The sequence below is a fragment of the Bufo bufo genome, chromosome 4 (genome assembly GCF_905171765.1).
Source record: "Bufo bufo chromosome 4, aBufBuf1.1, whole genome shotgun sequence".
NCBI lineage: Eukaryota > Metazoa > Chordata > Amphibia > Anura > Bufonidae > Bufo > Bufo bufo.
In genome coordinates, this window is record NC_053392.1 from 176,594,636 (window position 1) to 176,612,584 (window position 17,949).

Consider the following 17,949-nt stretch of genomic DNA (forward strand, 5'->3'; position numbering starts at 1 on the left):
TAATATCTACAGGGTCTAAGACTACCATCCTTCTTCTTAACAAAGAAAAACCCTGCCCCCATAGGAGAAACCGAGGGTCTAATGTGCCCCTTAATGAGACTCTCCTTAATGTAATCTTCCATGGCCTCACGTTCAGGTTTGGAAAGATTGTAAATACGCCCCTTAGGAAACCTTGCCGCCTTCTCCAGGACTATGGCGCAATCATAAGGTCTGTGGGGAGGAAGAGCCTCCGGGGACGATGACGAGAACACATCAGCATACTCCTTTATGACTGCGGGTAATAACTCAGACTCCACAGAGAACCCAACCCGTATTCTAGACAAACACGAGCCGCACTCAGATCCCCAACTCACCAGTTCCCCCATGGTCCAATCAATCGTAGGATTGTGTAATTGGAGCCACGGCATCCCCAATACCACCTCGACAGCTAAGTTCTCCAGGACTAACAGGGAACATTTCTCTAAGTGGCACACTCCCAATAGCTAAGGAAATCTCTGAGGTACATGACCTCACAGTACCCCCTACCAGGGAAGTGGAGTCGATAGCCATGATATGGATGGGCGTAGGTAAAACAAAAATTGGAATACCCTGTTCTAGTAGCATACCCATGGTCAATAAAGCTGGCCGCTGAGCCCAAAACTATAAAGGCCTGACCCGGCAACTTATTAGAACCCAGAGAAATGGTTATAGGAACTAAAAGCTTACTCTTAGTAATAACAGGGAGTACCTGGTCCCTTGGTGGTCTTGTCTTGGAAGCCTTATCAGAAAGGATCCTCTTTGGATACTGATTGATCCAATGGTCAGGATCTCCGCAGTAGAAATAGATCCCACGTCTGCGGCACTGATCCCCTCTGGTCATGCCAATTTGCATAGGTTCTTCTGAGGTGACCTCAACACCACTCCTGGTACAAACCTCAGACTGGACCAGCACCTGAGAAGAGAACTGTCGTTCCTGTCATCTTTCTCTCACAAGTCGGTCGAGTCAGACTGCTAGGGTCATAGTCGCCTCAAGAGTCTCTGGGAGCTGATAACTCACTAGTAGGTCTTTTAGATTATCAGATAGGCCTGACCTGAATTGACACTTAAGAGCTGGCTCGTTCCACTCTGTGGGAACACACCACCTTCTAAATTGGGTGCAATACTCCTCCACAGAGAGGTTGCCTTGAACCAATGCTTTCAGCGCGGTTTCGGCTACCAGGGCCCTGTCTGGTTCATCATACAGGGTACCCAGAGCCTGAAAAAAAACCTCTACTGTGGTTAAACAACTAGCATCAGGGGGTAAAGAAAAGGCCCACTCCTGGGGATCCCTCTGTAAGCGGGAAATAACAATGCCCACTCGTTGGCTTTCCGACCCGGAAGACAAGGGGCGTAAACTAAAATGCAATTTACAGCACTCCTTAAAGGAATGAAACTTCCTCTGATCTCCAGAGAAGGGTTCTGGAAGCTTGATCGGTGGCTCCATATGAGGGCTCAAGTTCAGACCAGAGGCCTGAAGAGCAGCGGCGGCTTGTCCTATTTCTAGGGAATTAATCTTCTCCCCTAGCTCCTGCATCATCTGCGTCAGGTTTGACACATGCTCAGTCAGGGTCACTAGAGGATTCATGGTACAGTGGTTTCAGTAGGCCTGTTATTCTGTAACGGTCGCGTACACACACACAGGGGGGAGGGAAGTGACCACTGCGCCCCACCCTCACCCCTGGCCCTGCCTACTTGCCTCGCGAGTCCTAATGACAGGAGACAACTGGACGGCAATCCCTGGCTTGGAATAAGTGCAGGGAGGACAGACCAGACAAACAACAAAATGTAAACGAACCGAGTCTGTAGTGTACGGGAGCTGTAATGCCCGTCACTACAGAAGGGTCACTTATGTGCTGTCGTTTCCCCTTATTTATGGGGAGGTTGGTATAAGTCATCTTCATAAAATATAATGTAATGTAATGCTATGTACTTTCCTGTTACTGTAAAATGTGCATGTACAGGCCTGCTAGGGGTGTAATTCCAGCTCTTAGTCACTAGAGGGAGCTAGGGAGCCCTAGTTTATATAAGGCCCAGTCAGGGAAAGGAAGAGGAGTTGAAGAAGAGTTGAAGTGGGAGCTGAGGTTGGAGATTAGACCATGTCTGAGTTAAGTCCAGGCCTGGAGCTTGCAGACCAGGAGAGGGTATTGCAGTCCCTCTAATCGGGTTCCAGATCCAAGGAGAAGGTTCCCCTCCTGAGTTCATATATGCAGAAGCAGGAACACCACAGTTAACCAGCCTGAGGAAACTGAGAGAGACAGAGGCAAGCCCAGAAAAGCAAGAGGTACTAAAGACAACAGAGGAGGTACTTGATCATTATAAAACCAAGGATATAAGCCAGAGCTAGGGCATCGGGCCTTGGAGAAGAGTTTCTAAGTTCCAGGATCAGTCAGGAATAGAGTGCAAGCCGCCTGTACTGCAAGTCCTGTGTTTAACACTCTGAAGTCACCTTGCTTTATACTGCCTGCATCAAATGTATTGAAACCAACTGTCTTCAAAGGAACTGCGCTTCCATCTGTGTCCATGTATGATGACTACTAAAGTTTGAGTTCTGTTTTAACATCACGTGGTTCCTCAGTTATTCCTGCTATCAGCAAACGGCGTGCCACCGTTTAATTGGCACTGGCGTCACGAACATTACTTATCATTACCTGCCTTGCAGAGAGTCAGCTGTCTCAGGTTAGTGGTCACAATTGCACTACAACACCCAGGAACACTATTAACCCTAACTTGAGTACGCTGCACGTCTCTTTTGGCGTCACGAACAGGATACGCACGCTTTCTAGTGCAAGAAGCGTGAACTTTGTGCCTTATACAGTTACCCTGTGACCAAAGTGACAAATTGCCTGCTTATTTAAAGTGGACTTTGTGGACTGAGGAACATACCAAAAGTGTCCCTAAAACCTCCAAAAAGCACTGTGCGGTGTTGCGCTATCAAGAGGAAGGAAATCGCCACATTGGAGTGTGGTTTTATGGACTTTTTACCATCCTGCTTGCTGTCTGTGAATAGACAGCGTTTCTTGCTAAAAGATGGCCGCTGAGCTTGCTGAATTTACTGCTGCGTCATCTTCATCCCGAGAAAGCGGGAAAAGTTGGCGCCTTTTTACTGAAAAAGCGGGAAAAGGTTCAAGGTCAGGCGCCACCGCCTGTCTGGACATTTGCATGTCTGCCAGCATGGACTCCGCCTTCCACATACTGGAATACCTGGGGGGCGGCCTCCCAGTGCAATGGGAGGATCTGGCTGAACTTATTGGCGCCACCCTGTCGCTCTCCGTAGAAGGATCGAGCATGTTGGAGAGTAAAGACTGCTCTGCTGAGATGTCTGCGCCTGAGCTATTGAAGACGGATGTCGTTGGTGTTGAGCCAGAGGAGGCTCCACCGGCCTACTCTCCGGGACCGAAGAGACCCGCCTGCCCGCCACTGGGGAAAGAACCAGAGAACTATTACGGCTCCTGGAGAGACTTCTTTCAGCCCTCATTCAAGTGGTCAGCACTAATGGCAGAGGTCCGGGAGGCCGCTATAAAGAGGAATACTAAAACCAAAATATATTATGAAGAACTGACCAAGTCCATTTATGACCTTCATTCCAATACCCAACCCCGCCTGGAAAGGAGAAAGGGGTTGGTGCTGTCCTTTGACAAAACCCGTGGCTACGGGTTCATACAAGACCACATTACTGGCAGAGACTTGTTCGTCAACCGGAGGTCTGTCAAGAGAGGTTACCTCCCTGAGCATCTGCATAACCTCCGCGAGGGAGAGGAGGTAGAATTGACCCCTGCCGAGGGCCTGCAAGGCCCATATGCGACTGCCGTGACCCGTCCCAAGAAGGAACTGGAGGACTGGGAGGCAGAAGAGGACTATTCTGGCTGCGAGCGGGCACCTGAGCGCTCTCCAGAACCAGCCCATCACGCGTTCCAAGAGCGGGGCTCTTTCATTGGTCCTAATGTATTCTGGCAGCCAACCGTGTTGGAGAAATGGGTGAGTCCCTATCCGTCCCCCGAGCTGCCTCGCCGGGAGAAAACCGTCCAAGACATGGAAAATTTAAAAGGACTTCGCGTTACCCTGGAGAATATCCGGAAGGGTAGGAGACCAGATGCGCCACCGGAGCCTGCAGCGGCCGCGTCCGACGCATCCTACACTGTACCTGCGCCGGCGGCGCCAGCAGAGGACAGCGATTCGGAGACTGAAAGTATAGGTGACCAGATCGTCCGGCTGGAGGAAAAGTTGCTGGAGCTGCGCAAGATTGCCACCGCCAGGATCAAGACGCCGCCTAAGGAGGACGAGGTAAGGGTGCCTGTCACCACCCGTAAACCACCTTCTGCTAACATTGCTCCGTCAAGGCCCCAAAGAAGTCCCGCTAATCCTGTGACTTGCTGCACAGAGCCCACCGGACCGCTTGAGGCGGCGGTATCTAATCCAGCACAGCCTACTATAATTATGCCGGGACCGGTACGGTCCACAAGAGTCTTTACCCCTAGGCCTATGGGGCCAATACCTATTAGTGGTACCTTCACTTTGCAGCTGCCCCCTGACACTGTAATGTGGGCACATCCACCTGTAGAGAACTACTACAGCCCTTATTTGCCAGCAGAGCTGGGCAACTATGATGCGCCCTTGTGAATTAGCCTGCTAGGCCTTTGATTTATTTCGCCAAGGGATGATTTTGAAAGTTTAACCCTTCCAGGACAGGAGTCCTTTGTTTCTGGTCCTTTGTTGCTGCTGCCAGTTTACCCACGGCTCAGTGGTAGTGGTCACCCACTGAAATAATAAAGTCAACAAAGCCAAGTTTGTTTCCAGGACCTCCTGCCTGCTTCTGCTATCACACACCAAGTTGTGCCTGTTCCGTTGTTGCACCTTTTACCCTTAACCCCCTTTTCAGGTTGATCAGGGGGTATTACAGCACTTGTTTTTAGATGTCATTTTTATTGTGCAACTGGATTCCAAGGATATGTGCCCAGTGATAGACTCAAAAGTACCTGAGCCTCTGAGATCTTTGTTTTTAAGTCAATGTGCCCAGAGATGGACTCCACTGCCTGCGAGCCTCTGTGATTTATAAGAAAGGAACCTGGGTACGGACTCATATTTGTTCTTTGAGCCTCCAAGAACTTTTATACTGTTTTATCTTTTCTGCTGTTCTATTAAGGACAATTTGCACATATGGACTATCCTGGTAATAATGTTACGCTGTGCCAGGTCAGCGCCCCGTTCCATTCACTATCCTGAGAGAAGAGAACGACGCCCCTTGTCACTACCCTTCACCTTTGCCAATTGGACCTGATATGAACGTAAATGCAGATGAATTACGTATATGTATGCCTGCATGTGTCTTTTTCTATTTCAGGTGAAAATTCCAGTTGGGCGGGTCCTGATGGAGTACGAGGTCGTACTCAGCTTAAAGCAGCGGGGTATGTAGTGTACGGGATCTGTAATGCCCGTCACTACAGAAGGGTCACTTGTGTGCTGTCGTTTCCCCTTATTTATGGGGAGGTTGGTATAAGTCATCTTCATAAAATATAATGTAATGTAATGCTATGTACTTTCCTGTTACTGTAAAATGTGCATGTACAGGCCTGCTAGGGGTGTCATTCCAGCTCTTAGTCACTAGAGGGAGCTAGGGAGCCCTAGTTTATATAAGGCCCAGTCAGGGAAAGGAAGAGGAGTTGAAGAAGAGTTGAAGTGGGAGCTGAGGTTGGAGATTAGACCATGTCTGAGTTAAGTCCAGGCCTGGAGCTTGCAGACCAGGAGAGGGTATTGCAGTCCCTCTAATCGGGTTCCAGATCCAAGGAGAAGGTTCCCCTCCTGAGTTCATATATGCAGAAGCAGGAACACCACAGTTAACCAGCCTGAGGAAACTGAGAGAGACAGAGGCAAGCCCAGAAAAGCAAGAGGTACTAAAGACAACAGAGGAGGTACTTGATCATTATAAAACCAAGAATATAAGCCAGAGCTAGGGCATCGGGCCTTGGAGAAGAGTTTCTAAGTTCCAGGATCAGTCAGGAATAGAGTGCAAGCCGCCTGTACTGCAAGTCCTGTGTTTAACACTCTGAAGTCACCTTGCTATATACTGCCTGCATCAAATGTATTGAAACCAACTGTCTTCAAAGGAACTGCGCTTCCATCTGTGTCCATGTATGATGACTACTAAAGTTTGAGTTCTGTTTTAACATCACGTGGTTCCTCAGTTATTCCTGCTATCAGCAAACGGCGTGCCACCGTTTAATTGGCACTGGCGTCACGAACATTACTTATCATTACCTGCCTTGCAGAGAGTCAGCTGTCTCAGGTTAGTGGTCACAATTGCACTACAACACCCAGGAACACTATTAACCCTAACTTGAGTACGCTGCAAGTCTATACCAGGAAAGCTACGAAGTACAAATGGAGCAAGGAGAGAACAGTCAGGAGAAGCCGGGGTCATAAATACCAGTAGAGTTGTGAAGTACCAAAGGAGTCAGCAGAGGATCGTCAGGAGGAAGCCGGGGTCAGAATACCAGGAGAGCAGCAAAGTACACAAGGAGAAGGCAGAGGATCGTCAGGAATTCAGCAGGAGGTCAGTACGCCAGGAAAGACAAAGTCGCAGGTGGAACCTAAATAACAGGCAATCTGTGGCCAGCAGACTGCCTGTTTAAATAGGGAGCCAGAGGGAGCATGTGACGTGGCCAGCGTCACATGACTCCACACAGACTACACAGCCGAGCGCCAAGTGATCAGCTCGGCACTCAGCCCTAAAACCATTCTCCTGAATGCGCATAGACACGCAGGGGGCGTGCATAGTATTATCAGGAGCGCGGGCGACGCTGGACGCGCTGATGATAAACAGGCCCAGGGTCATAGTCTGGCGGTGGGATGCAAAAAATGTAGGAAAAAGGGGCAGTAACGTATTAAAATCTATCTTTTATTAGGACGATTAAATGCCAGGGAGGGGAGATATACATATCTCCCCACAGAAACCACATAATGGTGCCAGGTTTGGACTCTACTTGTAGCCGGAACCCAGGCGGGTCCGTTGGTCCCAGAACCATCTACCTGTGACCTTCTGGTCTGGAGCTATGATCCCTAAAGCGTTTTGTGGGTCATTTGCTGCCAGCCCAGAAGAGGGGGAGTGGACCCCTCCCAGAGGCCGGGAGGGGGGGCCGGCACCAGATTAAAAGGCTTGTGCCAGCAAGCGGGTGTGTCTTTCTCTGAAGGAGGGTCACATCGTGCCATGTGTTTAGAGGGACCTGCAACCTGCTGACATTACTGCCCTCCATGTGACTACAGCAAAGGACTCATCACAACCCAAAAGGACTCATCCATCTGGTAAACTGACTTTTGCTCTGTTTAATCCTGTTTGTACCATACCACCTGTATTTGTAACTTTAAACCACTGTATATATCCTTGTGTGTATAGTGTATTGTCTAGTGAGCCCTTAAGGCGATTAAATATATAATTTGATCTTGTTCTGTCTGATATCTCGATCACAAATCCCCATGTCCGTGTTTCGGCTTAGTAATACGCTACCGTGGGTTGGTTTCTTACCCTATATAATCCCGCTAGTTGACCGGGCTTATATCAAACAAGGAACTGGTGGCAGTCTATCCGGGCTGAGGAAGCGCTGCTTCACTGGGGCAGTGAAAAGGCTCTCACAGATTGTTGCCTCTCTGTGCCCGTGTGGACAGGAGGAATCTGTGAAAACTGCACCAAGACAGACCTTACCTGCTCCTCCAGGAGGGTATAACATCACGCCTTGGTAACCAGTGACCATACCGTATCTCGTGAGCTCGACGTAGTTGACGTCCGACTTCATTCAGGGTACGGTATTCGTCACATATTGGTGGCAGCAAAGTCGGATCGAGATACTAGTCTGTGAGTGTGGGACCCATACTCCCAGACACTAAAGACTACCAGCAGTAGCTTTTTGCCTCTGGAGTCTTAAGATCAGCTCAACACTAGACAGTCTGTGTGCAAATACAATAAGGTGTGTGTGTGCATCAGGTTGCAGTCTGTGTCAGTAATCATCCCTGGCAATGATGGCCAGTATCACAAGAAGTAAAGCTAAGGAGGGGATTCGTGATCGAGATACCAGACAGCACAAGATGAAATTATTAAATATATTTAATCGCCTTAAGAGCTCACTAGACAACAATCACTGCGAAAGGTGCACCACAATTATATGCAACTGACAACACTGGCTAACCCCTCAAGATGATGTTAAGAACTGGGACTTTAGCCAATGCCCTTTCGCACCACCGTCAAGTTATCTCTGCATGTCACGTGTTCCTACCACTAAGCTACCAACAGACTGTGAACAACGGTCTGAGAGGTGCTAAGTTACAACTTTCAGCCAAACTCCCATATACCTCCATAGTGAGTTCATTTAGGCAGTGGGAGAGATGATAAGGCTCTAAGCCCCACCTATAACAGGCCATGTGACACAGGCTACCAGGTGCAACAGAATGCTTCCAGAAGTACGCAATGGCACATTCTAAACAATTCAAGAAAAATATCTGAAATAAAGTGGTCCCAACCCCATTTATAAGGCAAGAAATCCAACTTATTAAACGTGACAGGGCACACCTGTGAAGTGAAAACCATTTCAGGGGACTACCTCTTGAAGCTCATCAAGAGAATGCCAAGATTGTGCAAAGCAGTAATCAAAGCAAAAGGTGGCTACTTTGAAGAACCTAGAATATGACATACTTTCAGTTGTTTCACACTTGTTTGTTATGTATATAATTCCACATGAGTTAATTCATAGTTTTGATGCCTTCATAGTCATGAAAAAAAAGAAAACTCTTTGAATGAGAAGGTGTGTCCAAACTTTTGGTCTGTACTGTATGTATTTTTATATTTGCATCCACACATTATCCTATCTTGTGTAGGATGCCATTGTGGTGCATGTGGTCCACTGCCGACATCCTCCATTGTATGCATTTTTGCTGGGGATTGCCGTTAACAACGGATCACATGCAGAGGAATTGCACCCGCGGTTATAAACACACTACAGTGTTTGGGGTTTTTGAGCATTTCCTCCCATGGCCACTTTATTTCAGTTATTTTTCTTGAATTGTTTAGAATGTGCCATTGCGTACTTCTGGAAGCATTCTGTTGCACCTGGTAGCCTGTGTCACATGGCCTGTTATAGGTGGGGCTTACAGCCTTTTCATCTCTCCCACTGCCTGAGTGATCTCACTATGGAGGTATGTAGGAGTTTGGCTGTAAGTTGTATCTTAGCATCTCTCAGACCGTTGTTCACACTCTGTAGGTAGCTTAGTGGTAGGAACCCGTGCCACGCTGAGATACCTTGACGGTGGTGCAAAAGGGCTCCGATGTGTTCCTGACTGGAATACATTGGCTAAAGTCTCAGTTCTTAACATCAGCTTGAGGAGTTAGCCAGTGTTGTCAGTTGCATATCATTGTGGTGTACCTTTCGCAGTGATTATTGTCTAGTGAGCTCTTAAGGCGATTAAATATATAATTTAATCTTGTGCTGTCTGGTATCTCGATCACGAATCCCCACGTCCATGTTTCGGCATAGTAATACACTACCGCAGGTTGGTTTCTCACCCTATATAATCCCGTTAGCGGACCGGGCTTATATCAAACAAGAAACTGGTGGCAGTATACCTGGGCTGAGAAAGCGCTGTTTCACTGGAGCAGTGAAAAGGCTCCCTCCGCTTGTTGCCTCTCTGTGCCAGTGTGAACAGGAGGTGTCTGTGTAAATTGTATCAAGCTGACCTTACCTGCTCCTCCAGGAGGATGTAACGTCACGTCTTGGTAACCAGTGACCATACCGGGTCTCGTGAGCTCGACGTAGTTGATGTCAAGCGGGCACGAGGTGTGGTATTCGTCACACCGTTTATTTCCCCAGTCGTAATGTTTCAGCCCAGCACAATGAGGCCTTTTTCAAGCGTGTATATTGGTGTACATCACTGCATAGTACAAAACATGCATAGCTGTGGTAGTGAAAAAGTTACAGTACGACAGTATGACAGGCAGGTGACAGGCATCACTCTTAGAATCAGTTCACACTTCTGTTATTTGATCAGTTACAGGGCACAAACTGATGAAATAACTGGTGTGAACTCAGCCTTACAGGTCAATGTTAGCGTCAGGTATAATATGCTTAACCGTGCAGTGGTCCAAGACACTACTATAGAGTAAAAGAGCACTCTCCTTTTACACTGTCTGCTAATTCCACATAGATTGCTAGAAAACCAGTTCTGATACACACTGATACAAGTAGTGGGTCCATGACAGAGTGGAGAGGGTCTCAGCCACTGCCCATTCCCTTGGTGGGCCCTGGCACTTGTCTGTTGGACATACTGTACAATAACAGTAACTGTAAATGTAAAATAGCAGTAATATCAGACCGCTATTTCACCTCAATTGCAGAATCAAGGATTAATGGAATTACTTATGTATAAAAGAATGTCAACAACTTAAAATCTGTAGGATTAGAATGCTATTTCACTCCAATTACAGAATCAAGGCCTTATGAAATTCCTTATCTATAACACAAGGTGTAAAACCAAATATGCAAAAAATATTTAGATTGTTATTTCACCCCAATTACAGAATCAAGTCATTATAGAATTACGTATGTAATAAAACAATGTGGACACTATAGCAGCAGTATTGGATCGCTTTTTAACCCCAATTAGAGATTCAAGACTTTATAGTATTACGTGTGTATAAAACAATGTGGACACCACAATAGCAGTAGTATCTTTTTAACCCCAATTAGTGCAGAAAAGTGTAATAGAATGGTTTATCTATTAGCCAGGTGGGACACTGTTCTATTGGCCCCTGCACTATTCCTATCGTGTGGATAATGCATCCCTATTATATCTCTACACTATACCTGGGCTGTCCCTGAACTGTCACAAACTAATATTTTTCAAATAAAATATTTCCTAATCATTGTCCCTAGCGCCTGTTCACTGGCAAATGGTGAAGACTGGACAACATGAGGCTTTTTATAGGACTGTGACATCACAGGGGCTGACTATCTGCTGATTAGCTGTCTGCATGGCATTATGGGTGCTCCCTCTTTCCGGGGCTTCTTCCTTTCACGTTGTAACATGTGCAGCAACCATTTTGGGAAAAATCCAATTCATTACAACGAACCTCGAGGAAATTCGGATTTGTGACAAATCAAATTTTTCCAGAAATTATGATGGAATTCCACTTCATCAACTTCAATTCGCTCAATACTATTTATTATCTATATTCACTTTGCCCTTTATTGCATGAACTTTTGCCCATATGTATTTTTTCATGCATTCATATTTTCTATTACAATCATGTACAGTATCTGCCTTATAATTCCTAGGGAATGTGATCCTCTTTCTGTAGTGTGACTCATTTTTATCTATGTGATTTTAGATATTTTTCAGTAAAGTATGGGATTTTGTATGGGTGTTTGTACACTGGTTGTGGTAGAATTTAATGATCAGTTGCCCTATATATAGTGAAATCAGGTTGCACGTATTAAATATACAGATACATAATTTTGGTTACTTTGACTTCAGAGTGTTTTCTGAACTGCTTGTTGTCGGTCTATGCTATGTAGTGAGCAGAACCTGGAAAAAGGAGGTGCTGGGATAAAACTGCTGTCACGGTAAACTCCCCCATAGCGGCAGAATATAATCTCTTCCCACTCAAGGCTCTGCCACAAGAAAATGCTAAAATGGAATCTCTGCACCCTATACTTTTTTCTGGGCTAGGTGCTGTTATGATGGTGCGATGCAGCCCCCTGGTGTTAATAGTGTTCCAGAGAGGTGGCGGAATGAAACACCCAAAGCCAGCTTAACAGCTGAACTCACGGTTGATCTTCACTTGTGATATGTGGTGCTACAGTTCATGTGTAAAAGGATTCACACAGCAGTTCCATTTCTCTTTGCTGTGGGTCACATCAATTAAGAGTAATTAAGGTAATGTTTCTTTTTGGGGTCAGTACCTAGTTTATGGCTGTCAGGCCCAATTGTGGGTGGTAGTGTGTCTTATCTAAATGGCAGACTACTCAGCTTTCTATATGTGCTCAGGCTATAGTGGCTATAGAGCGTAAGCATTCAACAGAAAGGTACTGCAGATGTCCACTATAGATGAGCGAATTTCTCAAAAATTCGATTCGGTCGGTTCACCGAATTTTCGGAAAATATTTGATTCGATCCGAATTTATTTGTGACAAATCGTGTTAAAAAACAGCTGTTTCCTGGCTGCAGAGAGCCTGTATACTGGTGTAAAACACTGTGTCAGAAAGAGTGCACTCCTTTTACACCATCGTCAGCTGAGTCCACATAGATTTCTACAGAACCTGTTCTATTAAACACTTATACAATTAGAGCTCCCCCTGACCGAGTGGAGAGGCTGTCAGCAATAAGTTGTGTTGATATTACTTTGTCCTTCCTCTGATCCGTCAGAACAATAACCCCCAAAAAACGGATCCTGTCTGTTGAGCATCCGCCTTCACTCGGTCAGCATTTGGTCAGTAATACATCAGTATTGCTAAAGCCAAAAAAAAAAAAAACAGGAGTGGATCCAAAACAGAGAAGACACATGAATGGAATATTTGCATGTCTTATGTGGATGTCTCCTCCACATTTTGGCTGGGCAGTAGCTGCTGACTGTATTCTAGTAGCTAGTCCTCGCTGAAAAGTGGAGCCAACCCTATGGCATATAATACTTCTCATGTTGAGGGAACTGAAAAGGACAGAGGAAGGTTCAGGACAGGTGGGGGCACAGGGCCTGCTCCCGGGCCATGACAACTAAGCGTCATGTTAGAGAAACCCACCGACTCTTGGCTGGGGGTGCCTGATGTCATTTGCAACGAAGTTGAAGACCGAGTCAACCATTCAATCACCGCTGGGTTGCTGGTCAAGACACAACCGCTAGATGACACCAGGAGTTCAGGCCTCTCACTGTGATTCCTGCTGCCAACCCCCCTTCTTCTGCTGCCTGCAACAGAAACATTTTGGCCACTGCCCGTTCCCTTTGAAGGGCCTGTCACCAGTCTGTCTGACATACTGTATAATAAAAGAATGAAAGTTAAATAATACCCCCCCCCCCCCCCCAAAAAAAAAAGACTGTAGTACAATGTTACTTCATTGCTAGATGGCAATTATGATATATATTTTTTCCTTTTTTTTCCTATTAATACACCCCCCAAAAAAATGTACAACAATATAAAATTAACGCAGAACGGCTAATAGGACGTACGTATCTTTCCTATTAATACACATCGTAAATGGCTATATCACACAGCACTTGCACCCCAATAACAAGCAAGGTTTGCTGGAATTAATATTGTTTTATAGTGCAAATAACCTAAAAGCAGCTGTATAACACCAATTTGGATCCCTAATTAGTGCAGCAAAGTGTAATAGAATCGTTCCTACTACCCAGGCTGTACACTCTCCTATTGCACCCTGTTCTCCTTTTACAGCATAGATAATGCCTCCCTATCCTTTCCCTACACTATGAATAATCTTTCCCTGAACTTGTAGATAATTTTTTCAGCACAATTAAGTTTTTCCTAGCACTGTCCCTAGCGCCTGCTGATGTCTCTCCCTGCACTAAGTACACTAGAAAAGGGCTGAATCCAAGATGGCTGAGGCTATTTATAGGGCTGTGACATCACAGGGGATGGCTGGCCGCTGTTTGGCTGCATGCATGGCATTGTGGGTGATCCCTCGTTCCCAGAGTTCTTTGCTCCATGTCCTAACACATGCAGCAGCCATTTTAGGAAAAAATGTGATTTGTTACCACAAAGCGTGAGGAAATTCGGATTCGGTGCGAATCAAATTTTTCCTGAAATTCAGATCAAATTCCACTTCGTCAACTTCGATTCGCTCATCTCTAATGTCCACCTTCTGATCCTGAGCAGCTCTTACAGGTGTACTGCAAAGCTTATATTACACACACAAATAATCGTGCAGCTCATCGCTAACAAACGTTCGTATGAACGCTCGTTAGCGATGATTTGGAAGTGTAATACTGCAGCTGATTATTAACTTTTGTACTTATATAGTGCTACTATATTTCGCATCGCTTTACATACATTAGCATCACACTCACTGTCCCCAATGGGGCTCACTGGGAGGAAACCAGAGTACCTGGAATAAACCCACGCAAACACGGGGAGGACATAAAAAAAACTTCATGCAAATGTTGTCCGGGTCTGGAAGCTCCTAGTCACCTTAGTCAGTCCCTGACACAGAGAAAGGTCCCATCACCAAGGTCACATGATAGAGTTGTCCAATAGTCAGGTCAGTGTATCAAATATATTTACTTACATTACACCTTACTAATTACAAAAAGGAAAAAAGAAAATCCAAACAAAAAATACCAAATTATATAGTGAATATTAAATAATAAGCATATATTTTTTGATCCCACTAGGTCCCAACACGTTTCACTGTGCCAGATGGCACCAGTTCATTAAGGGACAACAAAAAATGGAATAGCATCCATGTCAATCATCTTAATAATCAAGAGATGGCAATCAGATAGTATTTCACATATACTGATGTAGGATATTAAATAAGGTGCCTTGATAAAGTCACATAAGATGGCAGTCTGATAATGCATGTTATATTGGACCACTCAAGGGTCCTACTACTGAAGTGTGTCCAAATTTAATCGTAGGTAGCGCTGTTGCGCCTCAGGGGGATAAGGTGGCAGCCACAGATCTTGCGCTATGGATAAACGCGGCGTTGGTCCTTGGTGTCAAGCAGCGTCTCGTAATAGCGTGCCCTTTTTGAATAGGATCAGAGGGCTAATATCACGAGATCACAGCAGACTAGAACTGTATATATGGCCCTGTCTAAATGAAGCAAGTGAAATCCATATTCTCATTTAATCCCATAGGTGAGACTGTATTGAGTCAGTATATCCATCGAGATTCCTTCTGTTTTAATATCCAATCAATATTTTCACCCCTAATGGACATCCAAACCACTTCAATCATAGAAAATGAAATACCAGTAAAACCCCCCTTATGTTGTAGTTGGATATGTCTAGCAATCGGTTTATCTCGTTTATTTCTGATATCACCTAGATGTTCCAAAATTCGTATTTTAAATTCCCTACAAGTTTTATCCACATATAGGGTTCCACAATGATATTGCATTAAATAGACGACACCTATAGCATTACAATTTGCAAAACTTCGGGCTTTATAGACTTTTGTACCCATACTGTCTCTAAAGGTATCATCATTCCTAATAAAGGGACAGGCTTTGCATCGCCCACATTTAAGGATACCATTTTTGCTGTTTTGAAGCCAAGTTTCTTTTTTTGAGGGTTCGTAGTGGCTATGTACAAGAGGGTCTCCAATATTTCTACCCCTATGAAATATAATGGAGGGAGTATCCGCTTAGTAGTCTTTTAGGTCAGGATCTGTTTTCAAAAGAGACCAATAACGATTCAAGATATCAATAACCTGATTATATTGGGAATCAAATGTCCCAATTATGCGTATTAGACTGTCATCTTTTTTTGCCCGTGGTTAATAAAGAGGCACCTGGTTACTTTCACGTGCATAGTTCCAAGCTTCTGTCAGACAATAATCCAGGTAGCCCCTCTGTTTAAACCTATAAAACAATTGTGATGCTTCGTGGTCAAATTCCTCCAATGTGGAGCAGTTTCGCCTAAGGCTACTTTTACACTAGCGGCACGGACCTCCGGCAGGCTGTTCCGTCAGGTGAACAGCCTGTCGGATCCGTCCTGCCGCTAGTGAACGTGTGCCCCCGGACTGCCGCTTTGTCCCCATTGACTATAATGGGGGCGGAGTTCCGGTGGAGGCACGGCAGCGCACGGCGAGAGGCTGTAGGAATAAAACTACGACATGTCCGACATTTATTCCAGCAGCCTCTCTCCGTGCGCTGCTGTGCCTCCGCCGGAACTCTGCCCCGCCGCCATTATAGTCAATGGGGACGGAGCGGCAGTCCGGGGGCACACGTTCACTAGCGGCAGGACGGATCCGACAGGCTGTTTACCCGACGGAGTGAAAGCTAGTGTGAAAGTAGCCTAACTCTCAAAAACTGAACCTTGGGAAGCCCTCTCCTCAATGGTTTCCAATGGAAACTTTCCTATCTTAATAGACTGTTAGTGGTGAAGCGTAATTTTTAATTGTTGATGTTCTCCCTTGCTGATCCTTATATCAAGAAATTATATCGTACTATTTATTTCAGATGTAAAATGTAAACCAATGTGGTTTAGTTTAAGTTTCACCATAAATTGTTCAAATTCATTTACAGTTCCTGTCCAAAATAATAAAATGTCGTCTATAAAACGTGACCACAGTGAAATGAACCATGATGACAACTCTTCCGTGAAGTCAACTGTATCCTCTCACCAGCCCAGGAGCAAATTCGCATAGGTCGGCACACAAGGGCTCCCCATAGTGGTGCCCCTGAGCTCGTGGTAGAATTTACAGTCAAAAAGAAAATAGTTATGTGTAAGTAAATAGTTGAGAAGGCGCAACACCAATTTATTATGTCTCAACTCATTACTCCTGGAATCAAGGTAGTACTTTTACAGCAGCCAAGCCTTTGGTATGGGGGTATAGATGTATACATGGCTTCAACATGTATCAATGCTAAAAAAGGTATTTTCCTCAATACTAATGCCCTCCAGTATTTTCAGTAAATCAGTTGTATCACGGAGATATGATGGCAATGATAAAAGGAAAGGACTCAATATATGGTAAACATATGTTCCCACGCGTTGCATAAGATTATCAATTCCTGAAACAATAGGGCGACCTTTGAGTGGAAATAAAAAGTAGCTATTCTAGGGTGCATAGGTAGCTGGTAATCCATCTCTCTTCGACTGATCAATTTATCCTCCAAAGTCTTTTGTAATATTGAATGCAGTTCAGATTTATATTGCTTAGTTGGATCTTGCTTCAACACCTCATAGTTTGTCTGATGTGATAAAAGATCCATACACATACTCTTATTGTCACGGCCACGGTTCTGGCCGTGACTCCTTGGGAGCCGCATACAGTTGCCCGCGGTTTGGGTTGTTGTTTCAACCGCAGCTTGGGGCTTAATGTAGTTTGCCTCAAGTGCGGTTGCCGCGGACAACAGGTATGTGTGCACTTATGTATGTCTGTGTGCACTCTGTCTTATGTTTGGTGTGCACTGACATCTTCCCCTCACTGTGGTTGTTCGTGGCAACATTTAGTCGTTGTGTACATGTGGTGGCAGTGTCCCGGCCTTCGGGCTGACTCCCAGGACATGAGTGCCACCCATGTCGTTGCTTGCGGCAACAGCCACAGTGTGTCTCGTGTTTTGGACACTTCTCCTTTAAGTGTGTGTTTCCCTTCCCTGGCTTGGAAGGGTTAACTTCCTTCCTAGTGTGTGTGTGCACTGGGTGTGTCCGTTTGTGGGTGTGGCTGCATGGGCTATAAAGCCTCAGTTTAGACCTGATGTCTGAACTCTCCTGGTCACATTTCCATCTACCAGTGAGGGCCACCCTTGTGGTCATAAATTGTGATTCACTATGTTTATGAAGATGTGTGTTTACTTCATGTATGGTGTGTGGTAGATGTTTGTTTGGTCGTTTCTTATTGCAGCATATGGTTTCCTGGTTTCCTGTGATGTGTGCTCTGTCTTTGGTGTTTCTGGACAGCAGCACTTGGGTTCCAGGTTGTGTGTCTGTGGCAGGTAAGTGTGGTACTAGGCTCACTTACCTGTCACTGCCATATGTCTGTTTATGTTTCCTTGTCTGTGTTACTTGGCCTCTTTAGACTCCTGTTCCTCCGTGTCCAGGAGGAACGGGCTGTCTACCCAGCTCCTATTTTAGGGCCATCTTGAGGGCTAGCAGGGACTTCTAGGTTCCGGAGCATGAGCCCTCCTACCATCAAGGTCGGCTCATGTAGCTAGGAGTCAGGGTCAGGTTAGGGATGCGATTAGGAGGTCACCAGCTCCCTAATCCTGTTGTCC